The sequence below is a fragment of the Protobothrops mucrosquamatus genome, unplaced genomic scaffold, assembly GCF_001527695.2.
Source record: "Protobothrops mucrosquamatus isolate PMUCROS unplaced genomic scaffold, P.Mucros_1.0 scaffold194, whole genome shotgun sequence".
Taxonomy (NCBI): domain Eukaryota; kingdom Metazoa; phylum Chordata; class Lepidosauria; order Squamata; family Viperidae; genus Protobothrops; species Protobothrops mucrosquamatus.
The window spans coordinates 149,747-177,465 of record NW_015386550.1 but is presented as its reverse complement, the minus strand read 5'-3'; the positions used below and the strand labels follow the sequence as shown (position 1 = coordinate 177,465).

At 41.2% G+C, this 27,719-nt stretch overlaps 1 protein-coding gene across 1 annotated transcript in view; it reads right to left on the bottom strand.

Annotated features, from left to right (window-relative positions):
- Nucleotides 1–27,719, bottom strand: part of CHD6 (chromodomain helicase DNA binding protein 6) — a 134,609-nt gene that overhangs the window by 93,246 nt on the left and 13,644 nt on the right. Inside the window, exon 2 of the mRNA XM_029283703.1 lies at nucleotides 3,769–4,083. The gene's annotated coding sequence lies outside the window, so the exon portion shown is untranslated. The remainder of the gene's footprint in view (nucleotides 1–3,768; nucleotides 4,084–27,719) is intronic.

Below are 27,719 nucleotides of genomic sequence, written 5' to 3'. Positions count from 1 at the left end.
AATCTTCAGAGACACATCACGTATAGTATAGAGAAAAATGATTCTGAATCTGTAAAATCTATTTAAGTTTACTTTAGAAGAGATACTCTCCACACTGGTCCCAGATTTTCTCCATCCGAAAATGCTATAGATTCAGGAGTCCTATAGACATGCTTAAATTTAATATAAACATTGTGAAATTATTAAATAAATATCCCCCCAAAATCTCAATGCTATTAATAATTTCAATGTTGTAGAAGTATCCAAACCAAATTCGAAATGAAAAGATGTTTTGTTTAAGTATACTCCTATTGCACAATTTACACAATCCAAATTCCCTTTGTAATAGCCTAAATGGTTTAAAATTTTGATTGCAGTAAGTCATCCTAAAGAATGATTATCCCTGAAGAGATCATTAGTTATATTTTAAGAGAAGTTGATAACTTATTACAATTGTTTATACTTGTGATGCAGAGGGAAGTTATTCTTTATATATCTTTTCTTTTTCTTTTTTTTAATTTTTTCTTCTTTTCTGCACTTTTCTTTTTATTCTTTTCTTTTTTAGTTTGTATTAGTTTTTATCTTTTTAATTGTAATGTTTAGTCAAATTATTATAAAAATGAATATTCCTGATGAATTCCAAAATAAAAATTAATGCAGTTTTTAAACTGAAATTATCCCTGTATAAATTTATCATGTGAATAAGTGTCAAAATTATACTTTACTTCCCATATTTTGCAAATATGTCTTGCATCTTTTAATTATGGAAACACAGCTAAATTTTGACTAAAAGTAAACTTGCCCCTCCGAAGATATATGCCCATATAGTTTTATGTCTTGATCATTTGGAAACAAGAGGTCAAAACATATGCCATATTAAAAATCAAAATCACAATCACAACGTAACCATAATTTGGATAAAGAAAATCTAGAAATGTACCCTTCCCATAAAAACTTATTAACAATTTATCACTGTTTGAAATAACCCAAGCATATTAACATGAGAATCCCTTTGGGTACGTGAATTAGTCCTGATACCTGAAAGGTATTTGGACTACATCGGACACATCAACCAAATGTACCTAGGTTTTGTGACCCAGTTTTACCATTGTTATTTATTTGACACTAAGTTAATTGGTTCCGTTCATGACATATAACACTATTATATCGGTCACTTTCTATTTGCGTCTTCCGGTTTATTTTTCGTCTATTACTCTAATAGTCTGTAAGGTCGTATAGTGTCCTTGAAAAATAGAAGTGCTAATTTAAGCAGATTCTAGCTAAAGGATACACAAACATTCATGCCAGCCAAGAAAATACTCTGTTCTCTCTAGCATTTCATTAGGCAAACATGCAGGTAAAAGAAGAAGTGATAAACAGTGAAAGGGACCTTGAAAAATAACTTACCCTAAAATGGCAATAGAGAAAGAAATTTAAAAATGCTAAGAGTGCAAGCTACATTTATACATTAAAAAAACAAAACTGAATGAGACATACATTCATCCTTCCAAAGCTGGGTAAATTAGTGGCATCTAAGCTAGTGCTTTGGACTAAAAGTAAACTTAGCACATTTTGTGCTAAGCCATGGTTAGCTTTAGGATAAATTGGTACATTACTTGCATTCTACTAAAATAGATAAGAGTTACTTGGATATTTTCTTATAAGAAAGGAGGGACAGAAAATTAAGAAAATTTTGTAGTAAGTAGGGCAAGAAAGGAGTTGACTTTTAAGAGTTAAAAGAGGGATGGAAAAAGAGTTTATGAGGAGAGGGATATTGTCCTCTAAAAAAATGCTGTCATTCTTTAAATATACATCAAGTTCTGATAGTTGAAATCAAACAAATTATGTCTGTAGGTAGTCCTTGACTTACAATCATTTGTTCAGTGACCAAAGTTACAGCATCACTGAATGGACTTACAACCAATTAAGTTAAGTTGTTGCAGCACCTCCATGGTTATGTGATCAAAACCCAGGCCCTTGGCAGCCTGCCCACATTTAAGATCTCAGGGAATGTTTCAACTTCCCCCACCTGCCTATTCCTTCCCCCTCTATGTCCTTTTACCTCCCTGCACTCCGTAACCCCTGCTATACTAGTTGACTTTCATTGTCTTCTTGCTTCCACTGCTGACCAAGCATGCCTGGCCTGGTCCTGTGCAAAGCACCTTCTGGCCACACAATACTTTTTTCCCCAAGTGGTGCACGGCAGCTTCCTCACAAATCCTGGGGAAGATGGCTTCGTATGCCCAGCAGCTGGCTTGCAAAGGGCCAGGCACATCTCATAGCAACGGGAGCAATAAGATGGTGACGGTCAGCTAGGGTGGTAGAGAGCACAGGGTGGCAGGGAATTAAAAGTACAGGGCGGTAGGGGTGGCTATAGCCTCCTGGGGCAGCTATGGCTTTGCACTATACTGCTGGGTGAGGCCTTCACACTACAAGGGCTTCACACTGCAGTTCAGGGGCTTTTTGCAGCCCAAAGAACCATGTCAAAAAAACCACCCCTCTTTAAGTTACATTGCTCAGCTGAGCTGGGGTGGTTGAGGCTTCCAGGGGTGGCTGAAGCTTTGCGCAATGCTGTGGCTTAGGGGTTTATTGCAGCTCCAGATCTACAGCTGTGCAGTTCTGGGGCTGCTTGCCACCCCACAAAGCAGGTGCAGGGTGGCCAAAAGGACAGAGATGTGGGAAGAATAGGCAAATGGGGTTGGGGTTGGAGCTGAAGGTTGGGGTTGGGAAGGACACAGCCTGAGGTGGGTTGTCAGCGAACGACCGGTGGAATTTTATTAATGATGGCAATGGAGAATGCCAGGATTGCCATCACTAAACAATGTGGTCACATGACATCATGCTTTATAACCATATTGCTAACTGACACAAACTTCGGTCCCAACTGTGAGTATAAGTCAAGGACTATTTGTATATTATCTCTTTATATAATATTACTCTTAATAAAAATTTAACTGCTTAGGAAAACTGATTCTCTGAATAAATGACGTCATAATAAAATCATTACCAGTCACCAGCCTTTACCAAAGTTTCTATACAATTAAGAAAATAACTCATAACAGAGAGAAAAAATCATTATTATAAAAATTCTACATTTATCATATTGAGATGATGGCGTGAGCTTTTTATTTATTCTCAAAATAAATTCAGAAGTAATTAGGTCACCTGACCAAATAAAAAATAATTTCAATACTTGCTTAAAAATATGATTTGTTGAATAACTGTAATTGGATTAATTAATACACTGCACTAAACATACAAAGTATAATTTGCAAATCACAATGACTGAATATACACATCATAGCAATTAAAAACCAAGGAAACTATAGTATAAGTTATCAGTGTAGAACATTTTAACCTATCAATTACTATCAGTTATCTGAAATATGAAATATGAAATAAGTAAACATATATTACTTTATTCTGAGAATAAAGTAATATATTTTTCCAGGCTCCAAAATGTCCAGAAATTTTACATTTTTAGTCTATGCTAACTGGTACTAACATTAAAGAACATTTAGTGTGAACTACTACAAAAGTGTTAAAAACAATTAAATCTCCTTCTAAGTGAACTTAACTCTTATGGGACAAATATCACCCTGTCTCCAACCTTTTTCTTTTAGGGAAGGTTGTTCAGGGTGTAGTGAGGTATTCTGTAGAGAATACAGATTATATGGGTTGCTTTCAGTCAGGATTAAGGGCAATAAGTAAGATGGAAACCACACTGCTTGTTGATTGATGACCTTTGCTGGAACCTCAATAAGGGAAAGATAAACTTTCTGGTCCTACCAGATCATTCAGTAGTCTTCAATACCATCAACTATGGTATCCATATGCAAGGCACTGTGTCAAGTGATTCCACTCCTTCCTCAGTGGGCAGTTCTAGTCAATGGCTGTAGAGAAGGAAAAACTGATCCAGTGCAATACAACTCGGTTTTCTCCTTCCTATTTTTTACATCTACATGAAGCCACTCAGAGAAGTCATCCATCAGTTCAGAGTGTAGCAACATCAATACATTGATGATTCCCAGTTGTACATTGTCACCCGGATCATAGAAGTGATGCAGTCAAAGTCTTGTCCTGGTGTCTGGAGGCTTTTAGAATCTAGATGGGAAGAAACAGGTTGAAGTTGAAACTGAGTAAGATGGAATTGCTGGTTGTTCATGGAAGTTCTTTGTCATCTCTAGTATTGTCTCTTGAAAGAAAGGCACTATTTCTGAGTACTACTCTCCAACCAGGGAACACTCACAGCTATTATTGGATGGGCAAATGGCTGTGGCCAAGAGAACCTCTGTCCAATTTCAAATGTTGCAACACTTAAGATTGCAAGATCCTTGTCTGATTAACACTTGGCTGGATTACTGCAATGTGCTCTGCGGGACTGCTTTAAAGACTTCCTGAAACTGCAGTTGATACACAACATGGAGGCTCACCTGCTCATTTTTTTAATATTTTTTATTGATTGCCAATAGATTTCTGGGAACAATTCAAAGTACTATTTTTATTCTATATGACTTTGCATTGTACTATCTCCAAAATTTCTTCTCTCAAAGTGTGATATGAAAATTCTAAGAAAAATAGTATGGTGATTCCATGAAATCTGGGGGGGGGGGTTGAGATCAGGAGATAAGAAGCCCTCATGTTACTGAACACCTTTTCTCTGGAAGTCAAATTTACCTAACATCCAGAAACAAGTTAAGACAAGTGGCGCTCTTCCGGAGAGCCTTTAATATTGTCCTGTGACATTTTTAGATATTGCTTCAGTTTTAGACTTAACGGTGATTGTTTTCTGTTTGTATAATAAATAACCTATTTGTACTATAACTATACCTTGAATATTTTATATTCTTTTTGTGTATTAACTGGGGTTTATAATTGCAGTGGTAAAGAAAGCTAATAAATGAACTATTTCCTGGTGACTTTACAGATATTTCCATTAGGGGATGTTTTGTTAACTTCCCAATCTAACCTTCAGCCCTAAGATTCCTGGGTGGTTTCCGTAGAGCAAGAGAGAGATGGCCTTAAATATGGAATTCAACAACTATTGTGTAAACATCAACTTAGCTCAGATAGACTGCAGGGAGTGAAGAAAAAAAAATCAAGACTGCACTCCTTTATTCACTTTAGTATAAGAAGGGAGAAAGAGAAAATCTCTGTCAGGCTTTCCAGATTCTATTACAGGTATTCCTCGACTTACAACCACAATTGAGCCCAAAATTTCTGTTGTAAAATGAAACATTTGTTAAGTGAGTTTTGCTCCATTTTACAACCTTTCTTGCCACAGTTGTTAAGTGAATCATTGTAGTTGTTGAGTTAGTGACATCGTTGTTAAGTAAATCTGACTTCCCCATTGACTTTGCTTGTCAGAAGGTCACAAAAGGTGATCACATGACCAAGGACATTGCAGCCATCATAAATATGCATCTGGATTTTGATCACATGACCATGAGCATGCTGCAACAGTTGTAAATGTGAAAAAGATCATAAGTCAATTTTTTCAGTGCCGTTGTAACTTCAAACAGTCACTAAATGAACTGTTGTAAGTCGAGGACTACCCGTATGATACCCTATAACAATAAAGTAGAATTCCAGTTCTTTTTATTGAAGGGCAAATAATTGGTCAAGGTAAGTCAACTGCAATTATATTTTAAAGAAAAATAGCCTCTTCCTTCTGATACTGATTTTTTTTAACTCTTCACATAATGTTGTACTAATCTTTACCTTGACTGAGAGACTGATACCAGATGAGTTTGCATTTGTACATTTTAGGTTATTAACTGTTTGGAATCTATAATTCATACAATTACTTTTGCTTTGATTTGTGTACAATTTGATTATTTTTACTAAGTAAAGAAGATTTTCTAGCAGTTTGGTTCAAAATGCTTAATATCATAGTATCAAAAACCTTCTAATGTAATTATACATTTCCAAAGTTTCCAAATACAGGTAGTTCTCGACTTAAAACTGTTCATTTAGTGACAGTTCAAAATTACAACAGCATTGATCAAAGTGACTTATGACCAGTTTTCACACTTATGACCGTTATACTATCCCCATGGACATGTGATCAAAATTCAGAAACTTGGCAATTGACTCATATTTATGACGGTTGAAGCGTCATAAATAAAATGGGGCAAACTGACTTAACAGGCAGGACAAGAAGCAACAGATGGAAAACTAACCAATGGGGGAAGCAACCTAGAACTAAGAAGAAATGTTTTGACAGTTAAAACAATCAATCAGTGGAACAACCTGCCTCCAGAAGCTGTGAATGCTCCAACACTGTAAGTTTTTAAGAGGAGACTCTACAGCCATTTGTCTGAAATGGTATAGGGCAGGGGTCCTCAACCTTGGCAACTTTAAGACTTGTGGACTTCAATTCCCAGAATTCCTCAGCCAGCAAAGCTGGCTGAGGAATTCTGGGAGTTGAAGTCCACAAGTCTTAAAGTTGCTATGGTTGAGGACCCCTGGTATAGGGTTTCCTGCCTGAGCAGGGAGTTGGACTAGTTGACCTCCAAGGTCCCTTCCAACTTTATTATTATTATTATTATTATTATTATTATTATTATTATTATTATTATTATTATTGTTGTTGTTGTTGTTGTTGTTGTTGTTGTTATTATTAATAAATGTTTCACTTAGCAACAGAAATTTTGGGCTCAATTGTGGTCATAAGTTGAGGACTACCTGTAACATAATTGTATTCTGAGAACTGCAGCATTAAAAGTTTCCCCTATTGAATGCCTGTTTTTTTAAAAAAACAAACGGTTGTAAGTGTGAAAAAGTTCATGTCACTTTTTCAGTGCTGTTGTAACTTTGAACAGTCACTAAATGAACTATTGTAAGTTGAGGACTACCCTTATCATACCCTATAACAATAAAGTAGAATTCCAGTTCTTTTTGTTAGAGGACAAATAATTGGTCAAGGGAGATCAATTGCAATTATATTTTAAAGAAAAATAGCCTATACAAGCTTCATGGACAGTGATTTAAAAATGCTCTAAAGGTATTTTAAGGCAAAAAGTAAAATCTCTTTAAAAATCTATTTTATTCTCTGAATCATAATTTAATTCAGTTAAAATTAAAACTTTTCCTAACGTAACTGTATGCTACTATGCCAAAATAAGCAAATAGACTTTTACCGGTTCCCTTGTGTTCCTACCATCACCTCTATAAAAACATGTACCACAAAGACCGCAACCACATCAACACTCTCAGATACATGCCAGGCAGTAATGGCATCACAGCAGAAGCATACAGCAGAAGTATGGATGTAAAGCAATAATAATGTGATTTGTTTTAGCAAGCCACTGTTCTGACAGCAATAATTCAGTTTTAAACTATAGTTCTCACGTATTGATAATAACAATAGTTTAGAAAATCTTTACTAGGACAAACAAGGTAGCATTATTCTAAAGTTTTGACTTTCTTTGAATGTGACAGTATCATTTCTGACTGACAAAACTAACTAATTATACACTATGGCTATGTCCCAACTCAGTGCACGCCCCATTCACTGGATTTTGAACATCATTACTAAGGACAGTATAACAAAAACATTATGGGTGACTATTTGGGGGTTTCTTTGAGAAAGTGATTTGCAGTATAGCCACATATCTAGAAAATCTAATTTCTGAACCCTTTTGAGTGCTTTTGACTGTCTTTGTGTATTTGTCGTGCAAGTATATATTGTTCTTTCTCTAACTGCTGGTACATCATTATACGAAGCTACCAACTATACCTGACAATAATTGTAAACTAAGCCATTACTTAAAAATTCTGGGTTAGCATTATGCAATAATGTAGTCAGTATTTCTTTATCTTCATTACCATATTACCTCCAGAGTTTTTCTGGACCGTTACAAAATCTTATGAATAAAGTGGTATCACGGTACCAATGCCTGGATACACACAACATACTAATATAAACATACTAAGATGGTAAATCTGTTTAAATCAACTACAGTTAACTCAGTTTGCATAATACAGTCATAAACCATGTTTTGCAAATACAATGGCTAGATTCACATCATATGATAACCTCCACAAAAAAATTATGGATTAACATGCTTTACATATCCAGACCAACATTTCTATTTCTCTTGGAAACAGGGTAAGTTTTGTTTTATGCCTACCTCTTTTCTACTTTTTAATTTATTCATTACATGATTCCTCGGCCAATATTTCTTATTTTTTGTGCCATACTGTTGTCCTATTTTCAAAACTAATCAGGTCACCATGGAACATTTCTAATCCCTATATGGATCAGTGGGTGGACATTTACTTTGGATGATACCTTATATATTATTGTAGAAAGCTATAGTGGCTAATAACTGAACCGATTCTAGATTCAACACTTTTCAAAATGCATTTAATTACAAATCTGATAAAAATAATAATAGAAGGACTTACACAAGCATGCTGAATTAATAATAAAAGTAACATCAAGACAATTCAGTATATTTATTGGAAAAATTCCAAATAATTGCTTCCAATATCATAGTTCTAGTCCAGTGATGGCGAACCTTTTAGAGACCGAGTGCCCAAACTGCAATGCAAAACCCACTTATTTATCGCCGGATGCCAGGTGGGCATGGCCCACTGGGTGAGCATGGCTGTGGTGGTCATGGCAGACTGGGTGGGTTTGGCCAAGGTGGGCATGGTCACCTCGATGTTGCTCGTGGGGAGGGATGCCTGTGGGGGCCGGGCAGGGTTGGGGGAGATCCAGGGGGTCTCTGGCAGATGGGACGGTGGGCAGGAGGCTCGTCCTGCAGGATGAGGCGAGGCGAGGCAGGGTGGGGGTGCCCTTGTCGCAGGGCAAGGTGAGGCAGGGGCCGAAGTGGCTGCTGCCTGACACCATCGCCTCCGCACACAGAGGCCAGCAAGCGCATAGGGGCCGACAGTGTCCGTCAGCAGCCACAGCCTGCCGGCACCTTGACCAGCACACTCTGGGGCTCTGCAGCCCGCCGCCAGCAGTTCAGAGAAGCCACCTCTGAGTTGGACGGACGGACGACAGCTGAGGAGGCGATGCAGTGGGTCGTGCCCAGGAAAAGGAGAGCATGTGAGGCCAGGAGGGAAGGGATGGGGGGGGAGGGAAACCAGAGCCCTCTCTGTGGGCACACGCACCATTGCCCCAGCAGAGTTTGCCAGAGTAGTGAGCACGTGGCGTTTGGAAGTGACAGGGCAGGAAGTGAGCAAGCAAACGGCGTTGGCCCCCCGGGGATGCCCCGGAGATGGCGAGGGACTGGGCCCCGCCACCCTGGCCCCGGCCACACTCACCCAGTCTGCCATGACCACTGCAGCCACACCCACCCAGTGGGCCATGCCCCCACGCCCCCGAGGGCACCACAATGTTGATGCAGCCCTGGCACTTTGCAATAAATAAGTGGGTTTTGGGTTGCAGTTTGGGCACTCAGTGTCTAAACGGTTCGCCATCACTGCTTTAGTTTAACAGTAAAACAAGTGCTCTATTTTTTTTTATTCTGCCATCTTAAATCTGATAGTAGCATTCATGTAGTTAGACTCTTATTTTAAAACAACCAGCAAGGTATAATGATTAAAGTGCTGGATTATGATCAGAGAAATTCAGATTCAAGTCATCCCACAGTTCAGGGAGTGACTCTGGGCCAGACATTACCTTTCCACTATAATTAGTTTTATTCACATGGCTACTATTCTGAAAAAAAATACACCGAAGGAGGAAACACAATTGTACTTTCATTGATGCAAAAATGCTACCAACGGCATTATTGGCTGGGACAAGAAGGATGAAGGACAATGGGTTGTGAGGGTTTGTTTGTTTGTTTGTTTTTGCTATGGGATCAATTCCGGGTTAAATTCAAAGTGCTGGTTCTTACCTAAATGGATTGGGAGCTGGAAATCTTATGAACTATTCTATTTGTATCATCCTTCCCATAGTGTCCATTCAATACAAGTTGACTTTGTTCCAAATTTCTTTTCATCAAAGTGCTCTGAAATCCCTCCCATTTACCTTGAACATATACTTTTGTTATGTGGAAAGAGAAACTTGCTTTCTGGATAGATCTTGATCAGGTCTGATTTATGATTCAGAGCACTACTGCTTTCTCTACTACTCTTTTTATTGATTTGTCTTCTGTAATCTTTGTTGTTGTTACCCTGTGCTAGTCTCTCTGTTTCATTAGTTTAAAATTTGTTTGTGATTTTCAATTTTCTTTAATTGTCACCACGTGACCAGGCTGTCTGAAGGTGATTATGGGCAGGAAGTAGACTAATGAACTGAAGTTTAATCAAGACAACGACAGAAGGGGCGTTGTCTTACTTGAACGCCTTTTCTCAGCATGACAATGGAGAATCCACAAATGGGTTTAGACTGTCTTCCTGCCCAATTAGACTAAGTCTGACAAAGTAGCCACGCCTCCTGCTGGGCCCTGGTATTCCCAGAGACGACGAAGGCAAAGCTATTGATGATAGTCCGATGTGTTGGCTCCCCTACCCCTAACACAGGCCTGATGGACCTAAAGGGGTGGGTGTGGATTCTCCATCGTCATGCTGAGAAAAGGCGTTCAGGTAAAACAACGCCCCTTCTCCAGCATGAGGATGGAGAATCCACGAATGGGACGTACCAAAGCTACCCTGTCCCTATGGGAGGGATTTGATCTGGGCCTGTGTCCCACTTGTTGGCACCACCTGCTGGAGCACTCTCCGGCCGAATGAGGCATCCGCGGAGGCAAATCTATCCAGCCTGTAGTGTCTCACGAATGGGGAAGGCGAGGACCAGGTCGCCACCCTACAGATATCCCCAATGGATGCCTGTGAGGCCCACGCTGCTGATGTTGCAGCACTGCGGGTGGAGTGAGCGGTTATATGTCTTGGGACTGACAGGGAATGTGACTGGTATGCTCCTGCGATGCACGCCCTGATCCACCTGCCTATTGTTGAAGACGAAACCTTCTGTCCCATGGAAGAGGATTGAAAGGAAATGAAGAGCGCTTCCGACTTGCGAAAGGCTGAAGTTCGCTTGAGGTAATGGCGCAACGCCCTTCGAATGTCCAAGGTGTGCCATTGGCGTTCTAACGCATGAGATGGTCGAGGACAAAAATTTGGGAGAATCACCTCCTGTGAGCTACGGAACAATGAATTTACTTTCGGTATGAAGGATGGATCCAGCCTGAGGACCACCCTGTCATTGTGAAAAATGCATAGGTCCTCTCTGACAGAGAGAGCAGCTAGTTCTGAGATGCGTCTGGCCGACGTGATGGCTATGAGGAAGGCTATTTTCATGGTTAGGAACCATAGTGAACATGTCTTGATTGGCTCAAACGGTGGCGAGGTTAGGGCCTGCAAGACCCGCAGGAGTTCCCAAGAGGGATAACGGTGAACCACGGCTGGCTGGTGGGAGGAGCCAGTTGAGGCTCCTGCTCAGGGCAAATTTTGGCCGAGGTAGTTGCCTTCAGTAGAAGTGACTTAAACAAGCCTGGGTCGAATAGACCCACGAAAGGGGAGGGGTCTGGGGCAGACTCCTCATCCTCAGATAACTGGATGTCTGTTGACCCGTATTCCTCGGGGCCTGAGTCTCTGTCCTGGGAAGAGTGATTGGACGAGACAGATTCAGGGTATCCCGGGGTATCCGCCCGGAAGTGAGGAGTCGTGGGGGTCACAAATTCTGACCTGGGCCTCTGGATGAATGAGGATGCCATGCCCTGGGCGAACGCTTGAGCTAGTAACGCCTGCAGCTGCTCTGGCCATGCCCGTTGAGGCTCAATAGGGCGGAGTCCGGCCGCTGTGGGTGTAAATGTGGCTTCTGGCGCCGGTTGGGCCCTGGGTGAAGGGACCACCCATTGGGGGCTTGGCCCCTGATTGAGAGGCGGACCTTCTCCCTACCCGGCCTCGCCTTCTGGGGACTGGGCCCGTTGGACTAGGGAGCCGGATGGAACCAGCTGCAGCTTAAATAGTGAACTCTCGTGTGGGACCTGGAAAGCCTGGGCTGTCACACTGATGTTCAGTTGTTGGGCCTTGGAGAATTGCTTCTCTAAGGCTATGTGTCTCCTGCTGGCCTCTTTCTCTGCTGCCTTAGAGGGCTTCTTACCAGGAACAGCTTTGGCCTTGGCCTTAAGCTTTCCTGCAGCCTCCAATTTGGAGGACTTGGGATTCCCTGGCACGGGAGTTCCGGGAGCACCCTGCGTGGGCTGAGGTGCCGCATTGTCTGCCATCACGACTGAGATCCCTCAGTGTTATTCTGAGAAGGATCACAAGGTATGGGAGCGGAGCACTGGGTATGGTTGTGATCCCAGGTACTGGCAGGGCCAGTAATTGCTGTAGACTATGGTGGCCGCTGGACCGGGGAGGCCACTCGCGCACCAGATTGCTCCTGATGGCTATTGATGCCTGAAAACGCACTGACAGCAGCGTGGTCAGGCGGACGAGGTGGTCAAAACTACAATTTGGCGAGCGTCTGCACACATGTCCCTTGTTAATGGCAGCAATCCTTCACTTTGATGTTGAGAAGTCTAGTTATGGCTAAGGACCTGGCTGACGTGAACTGAGGATCACAGGGTAATTTAACATTATTAATTTATTACTATTGATTTGATTAGTCAATTTAATTATTAACCTTATTTTAATATTATTAATTTGACAATATCCTTTAATAGGGATTGCTGCCGCCTGCCAGCTGTGTACCAGTAAGCCTCCAATGCCCCTGGCCTGATTGGCTGTCTGCCCTCACACTGATCAAGGGAGACGAAATATTGCTGCTGCTGGATTCTTGCCAATCAGCTGGCCTCCAGCTGAAGCAGCAAAATTTAAAAAGCAAAGCCGCGCTGGCCGCGCGGTCCAAAATGGCAGCCGCACGCCAAGAGTGGTACAGCCCCCAGACCTGGTCCCCAGCCAGGCTCACCAAAGCTGCTGGGCCAAAAGGTAATGTCCCCGCTGCTGGATTCTTGCCAATTAGCTGGCCTCCAGCTAAAGCGGCAAGTTTTAAAAAGTAAAGCCGTGCTGGCCGCGTGATCCAAAATGGCGGCCGCGCGGCAAGAGCAGTAGCTCAGAGGGGGCATTGGGACCAAGGCTCCTGGTGACCCTCTTCTGTCCCAGCGATGTCTCCCTTGTGCCTAGCTGGTCTCCTGAGGGCAGGGCAAGAAGGAGTCTGACCAAGCGGTGCAAAAAAATGGCGGCCGCGATCGGTGCGCCAAAAATGGGACCGCAGCGGCAGCCTGGAGCCAGCGTTCAGCTGGCCGATCTGAGGTAGGCTTTCAGTCCGGGTCTCAGCTGGCTGGTGAGGGTCCTTCGTTCCCTGCTGGGAACACTGAACTCAGGACTTAAAAATGAACGGAATTAAAAATTAAATTGGGGTAAATTAAATTTGAATTCAGTTTAATAAAGTTCTAATCTGATTTCAGGGAAAGGGTTCCCTGGGTGTTTGGGCCAGCGCTGATCCCAGCGCTGAATTGGGGGAGAGAATCCACGAAGGGGAAAAAGATAAAAAAATACAATCTGCCCAGAACTCTGATAAGGTAACCAAGCACAATCGTGTCCTGCTGGGCTGAAGACTAAGTCATGTCAGGGAATACCAGGGCCCAGCAGGAGGCGTGACTACTTTGTCAGACTTAGTCTAATTGGGCAGGAAGACAGTCTAAACCTATTCGTGGATTCTCCATCCTCATGCTGGAGAAAGTCATTCTTTCTAGATAGTATTAACTTAAAATACAAATCCATCTATTGGAAGACATTATGTTGCTAGTTTGTAGTCTGAGAGAGCTCCGATATCTAACTTTATTCCTCCAGTATGCTCAGGAGTTACTGAGGCCAGATTAATCTTTGATCAGTTTAATTTAATATGGCAGCCACTATCTGCCTTTTCTGGGGACTAAACATTTAGCTCTGGAGGCAGATGGTTAGCTACATCATTTGTGCTATATTGTCCACTATTTGGGATTTTCGTTTAAGAAAAGTATGAAATTGTAAATTGTACACAACAATGGTTATTAAGAATATGAATTCCTTCTAAATTACTCTGACTTCTAAGTTTGTTGGCATAATTCAAAGAACTAGTCAAAAAACTAGGCTTTTTTAAAAAACATCTACAATTTGAGACTACGAAACATTTCATTTAAATCTTTGTATTCATCAAGGTTAACTGGGACTCAACAAGCTTTAAAATTTGTTCAGCTTGTTCCATGAGAGAGTTTTCCCACTGGCTACACAAAGACTCTGCTATCTTATAACAGAATAACAGAAATAAAAGCTTTCCCTCTCAAATACTTCATTTTACTGGATATCATACAGCAGAGTTCCTAACCTGAGGTACAGAAACCCCAGGGGTATATGAACTTGGATATGGAACAAATTATGTTTATTTTCAGTAGCCTCTAACTAATATGTAGCTTTTATTTCAATTATGTATACGGCAACAATAAAATTTATGATCTCTAGACTCCAAACATGTTTGTTAACTTCACTAAACTTCAGTGAAGTCAACTGTTTATGGTATAATTATTATACCATAAAGAGTACTACCTTGTTATTCAATTAATGGATTAATAAAAAAGCACATCTTACTATATTATGTATTTGTTATTTAGCAGTTCAAATGAAACTGATTTCCTTTGCAATGCAATTTATGTATGCTATTTTATGCATTTAAACACATTTTACTGAGAACGGGTTTAACAGTTTAACAAGATCCTCAAAAAAGATTAAGAACAACTGCCACACAGAATGGTGCTTAGATGATAATAATGGTGGGTTTCTTTTACTGTTAGTAGAGTTACTTATAACCAGTGCTTTTTTTGTAAAAAAAAAAAAAAAAAAAAAAAAGGTGCCGAAACTCACACACGTCATACAACCCGCCTTGCCTACCTACAAGGTTCCATCCAAAAAAGGTGCCAGAACTCCGTTCTGGGCGTTCTATGACAAAAAAAGCCCTGCTCATAGCCATATTCGATTATTGCTCTGGTAATGACAAAAATATTTTTATAACTTTTGGAACTATGTTTTATTTTCTATTTATTAGACTTGTGAGCTACCATCTTGCTTAGAGGCAGCTTACAAAAATTAAAAGCCAATAAATATTTAAACAATAACAATCCATAGCAATAACAATAATTTTCAATACAAAGATGGGGAGGAAAGGATCAAGATGCACATGGGAAGAAGTGGAATCTATGATGCTACTATTAAAAATAAATTATGACTATCTTTCTCTTTTAAGTTTTTAGTCTTGTCATATAAATGTTTATACTTTAAAAATTTAAAATTTTAAAATAGAAAACCTATTATTGGCTTCAATATACTTTTTGAGAAAGAAAAATATTTTTAAGTAAATTACAATATATTAATGTATTCTGCTTGCAAAAGAATTGAGGTATAAATTCTCCAAACAATAAACTGTTTGCTTACTCATAATAACTAGGTTTTATTCCTTATGAACTATGTACAGCAGAGGTCCCCAACCCCCGGGCCCCAGACCGGCCCGTCCACAGCCTGCCAAGAACCAGTCTGCACAAGCAAGCGAAGCCCCATCTGCGTAAGCGTGGGATCCGGCAGTGCACGGAAGCATGCCTCCCCCCGATCCATGGAAAAAATGCCCTTCATGGAATTGATCCCTGGTGCATAAAAGGTTGGGGGCTGCTGATGCATAGGAACCTCAATACAGCCCATTATATTATACAATATGCCCAGTCTCAGGCTACAGGTGAAACAGAAATTGGGTCAGGTTAGTAGTTTAATGGAAGCCTGCAGGCAGTGACAGAAAAGGTTCTGGAGATGTAATCAGATTGTTAATTAATATATATGCCTAGAAGCACTACCACCTGTCTTGTTTCTTTTATCAAGTGCCCTTCTACAATTCCCTGAAGTAAGCAAAGATGCACAGATAAAGCACTGGCAACCTACAAGAAAAGCCAACCTTATCAGCTTTTGTTCACAGCTATGGCTGCTTAGTTAGATACATCTTGGCTAGCAAAAAGGGCTGCAACATTAAAGCAAAGTATCTGTGGTGCAATCCAGAGGGAACTCAAACAACAACATTCCTGTGGTCTAAAGAGGAGTGGGAGGGAGAGATTTGCTGTGAAAGATGCAGCCAGCCATATGAAGCAATTCCGTTGAGAAATATCTCCGTCCCTTCCCTGGAATTTACCAAAATGTTTGAAAGGAGAGGGGGCAGGTGCATTTTGCAGTGCTAGGAGAGACAATCCATTGCCTTCAAATATGAAAGAAGCAGACTGCTCCACAAATCCTGCAGCAAGTTCTGTGTATGTCTACAATGCAGCTGCTGTGCGAAGGTGGGGGTGGTGAAGTGAGGTGCATTGACAGTAATGTAGGAATCCAAGCTGAAATGCCTGTGTTATTATATTCTATAAATACTAACAGTATATTCTTTCTACCAATTGACTTAAAACAAGCACCTGAATTGCACAGCCAGATCAAATCAGTGGTGGGATTCAAATATGTGAATAACCGGTTCTCTATGTGGATGCTGCTTCCAAAAGTCCATTCTGGACCTGGGCAACAAAAAATTAGCTACCGGTTCTACCAAAGTGGTGTGAACTGGCTGAATCCCACCACTGGATCAAATGATAATAAAACTAATAGTTCTACTCAGAGAGTATTATTATATATATATATATTATATATTATTAGATATCCAGTTTACTAACAACGGTACTCAACTGTTTCAAAACTCGTTGAATTTGGTATTTCACTAAATACTTGGCATTTTGACACAACAGTGTTGTCCTGGTACTCATTGTTTGTTTGGTACTCAAGGCAAAAGTAAAAGGGGGCTGGCTGCAGAGAATGGACAGAAAGTCAGCCAGGTTGGGAAGGTCGCTGCAAAAGAAAAGGGGACTGGCTACAGAGGGCAGACAAGAAGTTGGCCATGCTGGGAAGGTCACTGACATAGGAAAAGGGACAGAGAAGAAGTCCTTCCCAGCTGAAACAAAGGGTCATGTGGTAAGTCACGTGGTTTGTTTGGCACTTGTGTTTAGTACATGTCACATCTCCCGGAACCAGTTAATGACGAGTACTGAGGTATCACTAAAGATTTAAACTACAGTGATACCCCAGTACTCATCATTAATCTTATTTTAAAAGAAATCAAACAAATAAATTAATATAGAAAACAATACAGAGGGACATTATAGGACAAAAGGTAGAGCAGCAATAATAACAGCAATAAATATTAGCAATAAATTATAAAACTGCAATAATTAGAGAAAAAACATACAGTGAGCAGTAGAAATGCTGAAATTATTATTAAAATACCTGAAAAAAAATAAAACACTTGGGGCTGAAAGAATCACAATGTCGTCCCCAACTTATGACAGTAATGGGAATCAGAATGTCCACCATTAATTCATGCAGCCATAAAACATGACTGCACTGTTTAGTGATGGCAATCCCTGCAGTCCAAGTTGCCAGTGTTACTGATTACAGTGTATGAGGAATGCCATGTGGGTTACGGAAGGTATATGGGGATAAGGTGCAGGTCAGGGAGGATGCCCAGGGATGCATGTGTGACCTGTGCAGCACAAGTGGGAAAGACTTAGCTCATTCCCTACTGACTTTCTGGGGAAGCCAGCAGGAAAATTTGCCAATGGCAATCATGTATATTATATTGTATATACACTGTTTATTATTTCTACCAACTGACCTAAAATTGACCTTATGGGGCACTTGACAACTGGTCATAAATATGAATGGGCTGCCTAACACCCCAATCACAATTACATGATTACGGGGCTGCTGGGATGGCAGGAACTCCAAGGACTGGTTGTTACTATAATTTGTTCAGCTGACCAAACACTCATTGCTCAAGGACTATTTGTACATACCTTTACCAGTTGGGTAGACAAAAGAACCATTCAATTACTGATATAAATGTAGTCAATAAATTACTAATTAAAAAATCATGATGATTAAATTATGATAATACATAGCCTTTTAGTATCATGTTCAAAATATGTAAACTAATCAGTATGGTTCTTTCATTTTTGGCTATAATAAAACTATCAGCACCAACATAAAAAGATATTTCAATTCTTGAATAAATCCATTTATTCTACACTATCCTTTAAAAAAAAAGAGTTCTTGCTATCTTCGCCAATATCCAGCAAATAAACGTACAGAATAAAACTGCATACAGTATTAATTAACTGATTTTGGGAACCAGTATTTGCAGGGCTATGGCTTTTTATCTTCCTAAGCTCTAAGTCTGCATATACACATTAAATTATGACAAGATTCCTGAACAAGAACAGACATATGAAGACTGCAGTAAAGATGCAGAAACAGAGTCTGCAATCTTCCATAAATTTTTAAATGTAAGACACTTGTTAATATACCAAGTTTGTACTAAGAAATACTATGCTGATTATTTTTTCAAATATCAATTAGGAACAATTAGAAATGGAAGCCTTGCTTGTTTCAAACTTGCTTAGTCTGCAAGAAGTCATACATACACCATAGTTAAATATGAAGAGGAAAAGTAAATTAGCAGCATGTGCTTTCTAACCAACATATGTGGCCTGGTATATTGGCAATACTACCTATTTTTTATATATTAATGATATATATCACACATCAGTTTATTGTTATTCTGAAAGTTGCAGGTGTATAATTTAGAAAATAGAAAATAAAATTCATGTCTCTTAATTTTGAATTCATTATAAGTTTTCAATTTCTTCATTAGAATCATAACTTATTTTTTATACCAACATGACATTGTCATGGCATATTTCCTTCAATAATTAAGGATACTGATTTCTTAGCTATTCACATTTTTATACAACCCCTCCTTCTCCTACCACCATTCTTCTATAGGCAAGGAAAGCTTAAAAAAAATATGATTTTGACCCTCGGTAGTCAATATTTTAAATGCAGGATCAAAATCAATGAAATCAATTTGTACATTTCTAATACATACATTTGCCATTAAAATTTCAAATAAAGGGCAGTACTTTACTATATTTCTCATCTTCAAAATTATTATACAGTAAATAAATAATAATGCTTCCCTTATAGCCATGGTGGCGAACCTATGGCACGCGTGCCACAGGTGACATGCAGAGTCCTCTCTGTAGGCACACGCACCATTGCCCCACTCCTAGGACTTCAGCTGGGTTTTATAAAATCTTTTTGCTTTAGGCCTCTGCCGCTGTGTGCAAAAAAAAGTGGTTCAATCAATCAATTTCAACTCCCAGGGAAAAAAAAATCTCACAAAGTTGGAATTGATTGATTGAACTTTTTAGTCCCACCCAGTCTGCTATTACCACCGCAGCCACGCCCACCCAATGGGCCACGCCCACCCGGCACCCGACAATACATAAGTGGGTTTTGGGTTGCAGTTTGGGCACTCGGTCTCTAAAAGATTTGCCATCACTGCCTTATAGGATTAAAATAGTGTATTTTTTCTTAAACGCTGTCATTCTAAAGAGAAGCACGGTAAGGACAAAAAAAAAAAAAAGCAAGTTTGTGGAAAACTATTAGCCAGGAAAATTTAAAATGTACCAACAATGACATTAAAAAAAAACCCAGTAAGAACTTGTTGCATAAACGGAAGAAAGTTCCACCATGCTTTTATAATTTAGATACAAAAAGATGGAGGCCCAAAGAAAACTGTCCCAGTGTTTTGCTTTGTCAAGACTGAAAGACAGGAATGGACTACAGCAGTTCCCTCATTCAAGATTTAGTTAATGACATTGAAAACTGGCAATGAATACTAACCAGTTCTGTTTAAAATTGTTTTTAAAAGGCATCATAATTTTTTAAAAAACAAAACATTAAAAAAAATTAGTGCTGACACTCTTCTAGCTACATTCTTCAATCTCACATGATTAACAGGACAGAAGTCTTTGTTTTCATACTATATTTTATAATCATACCTGATTGTAGTTTTCATTCACATTCCATCTGCTTAATTAGCTTAATCATACTAAATTAAGTTTTGTTTTACCTAATTATCTTTATGTCTTTGAAGATATTCCCTTGTATATCTCAGGAAATCTATTTCAGGGATACTGCTGGTCCAGCTGAAGGAGCTACATTATGCAATTTGTCCATATTTAATGGCCCGTTTCAATTTGGATGAATTACATAAGTAAATTTGTGCTATCAACAACTTTAGTCATCCTAATAATGCAAGTGGGAAAATTTGACATTTCCCTCAATATGCCAGTAATCCTTGATTTACGATCACAATTGGGACTAGAGTTTGGGGCACTAAACGATGCAGTCAGTAAGTGAGTCCTCAGTGACTAGACCCACTTTTACAGCCATTTTTACCATGGTTGTTATGTAAATCAACTGTTATTGATTGTTAAGCAAATCACATGGTCATTAAGCAAATCCAGCTTTTCTCATTAACTTCGCTTCTCAGAAGCTATCGTGTAACCACAAGATGCTGCAGCTATGTAAATGTGAGCTGGTTGCCAAGCACCCAAATTGCCATGCGTGATGCAACAGCCAGAACAGCCAACGTCACTTTTTCCAAAGCCATACTAAATTATAACCAACAGACTTAACCACCGTTAAGTCAAGCACTAATAGTATTTGTTCTATTATGTAGTAAAGTAATAAACTATATTAAATGAAGAAAAGCAGTGGTATCTCACAAATACAATTGAAAACTCCTATTATATTACTTTTATAATAGCACACTTTTCCCTGGACAACCAGTAATGAACTAGGACCGCAATGGATGATATACATACTGTACACGAGATGTGTACAGTAACTGAGCATGTCCATACAGATAAACCACCTCAAACCAAGAAATTTCTAAGGTATTTCCTTAGCATATTTTCATTTTTTTCAGGTTTTCTTCCAGTAATAACATTTCCTCCATTCCTTTTCCCAACTCCATTTGTACAGTAAAACAGTCAAGTATAGTCAGGTACAGGTAAGCCTTGACTTTTGACCATTCATTTAACAACTGCTCAGAGTTATAATGGTCCTGAAAAAAATGAGTTTTGACTGGTCCTTGCACTTACAACCATAACAGCATGCTTGCAGTCCTGTGATCAAAATTCAGTTGCAGCATCCAAGATCACGTGATTGCCATTTGTAACCTTCTCACATGGCTTCTGACAAGCAAAGTCAATGGGGAAATAGAATAGAAGGGGCGTTGTCTTACCTGAACGCCTTTTCTCAGCACGGAGATGGAGAATCCACCAATGGGTTAACTCTGCCTTCCTGCCCATTAGACCAAGTCAGTCAAACTTGCCACGCCCATCCTTGGGTAGCCACTCCCAGTCTTGACGAAGGCGAAAGCAGCTGACGACAGTCCGACGTGTTGGCTCCTGGACCCGTAATATGGTCTTTAAGGGTGGGAGTGGATTCTCCATCTCCGTGCTGAGAAAAGGCGTTCAGGTAAGACAACGCCCCTTCTCCAGCACCGGAGATGGAGAATCCACCAATGGGACATACCAAAGCCTCACTGTCCCAATGGGGGGGAAACAGAAGAGCCCACAGCTATGTCCCCAGTAGCCACCTGCTGAAGGACCCTCCTTCCAAAGGAGGCGTCCGCAGATGCAAAGCGGTCTATCTTGTAGTGCCTTACAAATGGGGAAGGCGAAGACGATGTCGCCGCTCTGCAAACCTCCTCGATAGAGGCCTGTGTGGCCCATGCCGCGGAGGTTGCAGCACTGCGAGTGGAATGTGCCGTGACCTGCCCTGGCGCTGGCAGGGAAAGTGATTGGTACGCCTCCGCAATGCAAGCCTTGATCCACCTGCCTATGGTTGAGGCGGACACCTTCTGTCCACTAGAGGCATGGTGAAATGAAACGAAGAGGGCTTCAGACTTGCGGAAGGGCGCTGTTCGCTTGATATAGTAGCATAACGCCCTGCGAACATCCAGTGTGTGCCACTGTCGTTCCAAGGCATGGGCCAGATTGGGGCAAAAATCCGGCAAAACAATTTCTTGGGCCTTATGAAAACAGATGTTGACCTTAGGGACGAAGGTAGGGTCCAATCGGAGAACCACCCGGTTTTGGTGAAAGGTGCAGAGGTCCTCCCTGACTGACAGTGCCGCAAGCTCAGAAATGCGCCTGGCTGACGTGATCGCGATCAGGAAGGTGACCTTGAGGGACAAGGACCTCAGAGTACAAGACCTGATAGGCTCGAATGGCGTTTTGGTGAGGGCCCGTAAGACCCCGTGGCAATTCCCAGGAAGGGTACCTATGTACCACGGGTGGTTTTGTATTGGTGGCGCCCTTAAGGAGTGTATTCTGGGGTGCTGGGCCAAGGGAACTGAACTGGCAAAGGTAAGTAGGGTGGACAGGGCCGCGACCTGCCTGCGGATGGTATTAGGCGCTAAGTCCCTGTCGAGACCCTTGAGCAAGTATTCTAGAATGTTTGGGATTGTCAAATCCGAAACATCAAGTAGCCGCCTCTCGCACCAATTGCAAAAATTCCTCCATGTGGAGTCATAGATGTGATTTGTTGCCGGTCGGCGGGAAGCCTGAATATGGAAATTACCCTTGCCGAGTATGATTCCCCGCTCAAGATCCGGCGTTCAAGTGCCAGGCGGCTAACTGCAGCCATTGGGGTTCTGGGTGTTGTAGAACTCCCTGGCTGAGAGACATGCGACCCGGGGGGATCTTCCATGGAGAAGATCTGGAGAGATTCTCCAGGTTGGCAAACCACGGCCTTCGTGGCCAATATGGGGCCACGAGTATGACCTCTGCCCGTTCCTGTAACATCTTGCGAATGGTTGCCGTGATCAGAGGAAGAGGGGGAAACGCGTAAAGCAGACCCCCGGCTATGGGCATCGGAGGGCGTCCGCTCCCTCCGCCCCCGGAGATGGGAACCGAGAGAAGAACCTTGGGAATTGGGTATTCATCGGAGAAGCGAACAAGTCTACGACTGGTTGTCCGAACCTCTGCGCTATTTCCGCGAAGAGGTCCGGATGCAGTCGTTATTCGGAGTGATCCACAGTCGATCTGCTTAGGAAGTCCGCTTGCCTGTTTGCCTCCCCCGAGATGTGCTCGGTCCTGATGGAGGCGAGGTTGGTCTCCGCCCAGGACCCCAAGGCCTGGGCCTCGGTTATGAGGGACCTGGATTGGGTACCCCCCTGCCGGTTCACGTGGGCCTTCGCTGCCACGTTGTCGGTGAGGACTAGTACATGTTGCCTCGCCACCCTGTTGTGGAAGTGGCGGAGGGTCAAATGTATGGCTCTGAGCTCCAACCAATTGATATTGTGTTTCAGATCTGCCTGGGACCATTGTCCCTGGGCCCATTTAGACTGCAGGTGTGCTCCCCAGCCAAACAGACTGGTGTCTGTCGTAAGCGTGAGCCGGGCGGGTTCCTTGAAGTGTGACCCTCTGGCTACTGCTGGCGAGGACCACCACTTGAGAGACCGTAAGGTTTGGGGGGGACCCTTACCCCTTTGTTGGAAGAGCTGGTGCCCAGCCTCTGGAATGGGAGGAGGAACCATTGGAGGTCCCTGGAATGTAGTCTGGCCCAAGGGACTATTGCAATGCATGAGACCATCTTTCCCAGGAGCTGGGAGAGCAGAACCAGTGGAATTACTTGTTCCCTGAACCCTGAGAGCCAGGGTCCGGATGCTGTCCCGACGCTCCTGTGACAGGTAGACCTGACAACTGAGTGTCTATGACGGCGCCCAGGTGTAGGAGTCGGGTGGAGGGGACAGTCTGATTTTTCTGGAAGTTGACCGAAAACCCGTGTTCCTGAAGGACCCTGATTGACAACGTTAGGTCCGACCGGGTGGTCTGAAGGGAGGGGGACTGAATGAGAATGTCATTCAGGTAACACTGGACGCACACCGGTACCGTTCGTAGCTGTGTGGCCAACACCGCCAGGACCTTGGTGAACACCCTTGGAGCTGACAAGAGGCCGAACAGGAAGGCCCTGTATTGGTAGTGATGGCCCGCGTAGCAGAACCTGAGGAACTGCCGGTGACTGGGGCTGATGTGGGGAAAAAAACTTACAGATTATTGTTCCCTTGGATAAATGTTGTCTTTTTAATGAAATGTTGTGTTTTAATTTTATAAACGTACCCAGAGTTGTTCTGGAGTTGGGCAACCTAGAAACTTTAGTAATAATAATGGAATAAAATACAAACAGAATGCTAGAAAGGAAAAATCTTACATGGTCAATTTCTACAAAAGATTGAGAAAAAGTGGAAAAAGATAAAATCTGGCAATGGCTTATAATTGGAACATTAAAAAAAAGAACCTAAAGGGTTGCTTTTAAGTTGTTCAAGAATAAGCTATATGAATTAATGTAACCAAGGTCAGGTCAGAATTGAAAAATCATCAAATGATTCAAAGTGTAGGTTGGACAAAGAAGCAGAAGAAACAATAGATCATATATTCAGCTCAAGATCGCACAGACTGACTGTAACATAACACAGTTGCCAAAATGATTCACTGGAAATATCTGTAAAAAAATAGCATGTGCCAGTAATGAAAAATTGGTAGGAACATACAGTTGAAATAGTAGTTGAAAATGAGCAGGTTAAAACGTTGTGGGATTTCTGAATACAAATTGATAAAAGTCTTGGCACAAAATACACCAGATTTGACTGGTTGAAAGGAACAAAGTGTGGATAGCTGATACAATAATACCAGGGAATAGTAGAAGACAAAGAATTGGAGAAGATCACAAAGTATCAAGATCTGAAAATCAAAGTTGAAAGAGTATGGCATAAACCACCCATGGTGGTCCCAGTGGTTATTGGCACATTGGTTGTCATACCAAAAAAATCTTGGATGGCACTTAAGAAAATCTGCACATTGGCAACATTTGCAGCTGACAATTACAAAAGGCCACCACAATGCTTGCATGCACATATATCCTATGCCAATAAATACAACCTCTTAATGTATTTCATTCTAATAAAGTTCATCTTGGGAAGTACTTGATGCAAATAAAAGACAAAACCAGCTAAAGAACTGGCAGTTATGATTTCATATAGTAGTATTTGCTGGTCAGAATCAGCCAGATATTCAGACAGGATTTGACATTGTTATCAACCTGTTGAGTCCTTCCCATGGATAGGCAGATATCGTTTCTGTAGTTTCATGGTGTTAAAGATATCATTGCAAGATTTAAGTTGTTCCAAGTAAAGCTGCCTTTTACAATTGACTGATGGTGATTTTGTCAATACCAATGGTGTTCAAATGATGCTCTAGTAACTTTGGGATTGCACACAAGGTACCTACTACTATTGGTACTACCTTTGCGTTCTTTTACCACAATCGTTTTACTTTCATTTGGAGATCTTTGTATTTTGTTTATCTTCTCCTTTTTTTTCTTTTTTATTCTGTGTCCCCAGGTTACATCATCTAACCATAACATCTGCCTATCCCAAGTCTTTGGGAGGATAGGTGGATAAAAATGCTAAATCCAGTCTAAAAATCTGAATAACTCTGTGAGGAACCATAATAATAATGTATGATGTGCTACAAGTTATACAAAAGGCAAGTACCTTACACTCTTTAAAATTGGATTAGATAATTTTATATAACAGTTTTCTTCAGCCTGGCACCACCCAGATATGCTGGATTATTATAACCACAAGGAAAGATCCTTAATCCTATTCATGAACTGCACTACAATTTTTTTTTCATTAGAAACTTTCTCAATAGACATCTGCAAATACTGGGAGGTTATCTAAAGATTCTTAAAAGTAACTAGACAATCCATGACCCATTGGGTCATCTTTCCTTACTTAAACAGAGATACTTAAGGTATTTCTTTACTTAAACAGAGAAACAGAATGACCCTCCCCCCCAAAAGGCAAAAAAAGCAGTGGGAACAGGAGCAACTTCCTGCTGGCTTCCCCGTTGACTTTGCTTGTGGGAAGTTGGCAGGGAGCATTGGAAAACATGATCACATGATCACAGCTGACTGGCAATACTGCAGCGGTCACCACTATAAAGATCCTTGAAATTTTAATTATGCAGGACTAATGGGTCCCAGATTTTGCACATATTGTTTAAATTAGCATATTTTAGGTACATTGATTCAAAAAATTTTGCACTTAGATGCACTTGTTTGGAGTAATTGAAGGTTACACATAGACAAACAGACAGGAAAATTTTTAGTAGTATACTAGACAACCTGTGACTCATTGCATTATTGTTTCAGAAATATTTCCATACTGAAATAGAGAAACAGCATGACCATGGGTGGGCCAAAAAAAAAATCAGATTTGGATTCATAATCAATTCAAAAATGAAATGCATTCATATTCTCAACATATATGATAGGACTGTTATGAGTAGGGGCATCTGTGGGGGGGAGTTTTGGGGCTCTCTCTGAATCTTCAGATTCAAAAGCTAAAGAGCTTGACCACAAAAGACACAAGTGAAGGTTGAATCAGCTGATCCTGACCTAAGCAAGGTCCTGAGTACAACAATGCATTGCAAATTACAAAGGCAAGAATTAAGAATCAAACCATATACTTGAAAGAAAGAATTGTATTTCAGGTAATTAGTCAAACTTACTTTTATATACTGTAAAAGTGATTCCTTTACAGGATGGATTTGATTTAAATCAAGCCGATTTAAATCATGATTTAAATCACTAGTAAAAAGGCTTGATTTAAATCAACTCGATTTAAATCATAATTTTTAAAGAGCAACTGTCCTCTCTGTCCCGCAGTGGCTCCTCCTCTGACCCGCTGTTGACTCACCGACAGTCCCATTCACTTTAATGGGATGGCTGGTGATGCGGCAGTGACACAACAAGGTGAGGGACGTGGCGGACAGGAGGTGAGTGCATGCCCGCTAACAGGCGTTGCCATGATGGATCTGAAATGACAGGTGCTCTTTAAATGTAAGAACTCATTCTTGCTGGTAATTAGAATCTTTAATATTATTATTTGCAAACAAAATGAAGGTTTCCTATTTAGAATAATAAGCTGTCAGGTTAGTAAAACAGCGATATCAGAACCGATTTTAGGTTAATAGGTTAATCACACATACCATGTTTCCCCGAAAATTAGATCTACCCTGAAAATAAGACCTACCCTGATTTGGGGGAGTGCTAATATAAGCCCTACCCCAAAAATAAGCCCTAGTTCAGTTAGACCTTCCGACTTGTCATGAAAAAAAAAAGATCTCACAAGAAGTTAGAAGGTCTGACTGAACTTTTTTTAGTCCCACAAACTCCGTTTCCCTGCAGCAGGAGAGAAACGTGCCAGAGCTGGAAAGCAGGTTAGTGAAGAAATGCTTTTGGGAAGAGAGAGGAGCTGGGCGGTACTGCACCAAACTTACAGCAGCGCCAGGAGAAGCAGCAGGAAATGGGGCTGCCATTTCCAGAATGGAGAAGGGAGACGCGTGGCAACGCAGGGTGGCAAGCAAGTGTTCTTCTCTGCTCTGTATCGATGCACAGAGCCGTTCCCCTCCCCGTTCTCTTCAGTGGCAGCAACGGAGGACTGGTGGAAGGAGGCGGCAGGGGAGGCTTGTGCTGCCCGGTCACGGTGCAAGCCACAGGAGAGTTGGTGGAGGAGGTGGGTGCCGCCGGGCAGATGATCTGTGGGGCGAAGCACGAAGAAAACCCCTCCAGCGGCGCACAGCAGCAGCGGAGCCTTTCGCCGTTGTAGCGGGGACTGCCTGAGAGTGCTGGCAGGAGCTTGACTGGGAAGGAAAAGATTGGGACAGCTGCAGTTGGCTTTGGGTGTGGCTGGCGTGAGTGGAAGGAGGAAGGATAGAAAAGGAAAGGAAAGGAGAAGGCCGGGGTGGTTGGAGTTGAGAAGAGAAGGTCTGGAAGCTTATTTTATTTTTCTATCAAGGGTA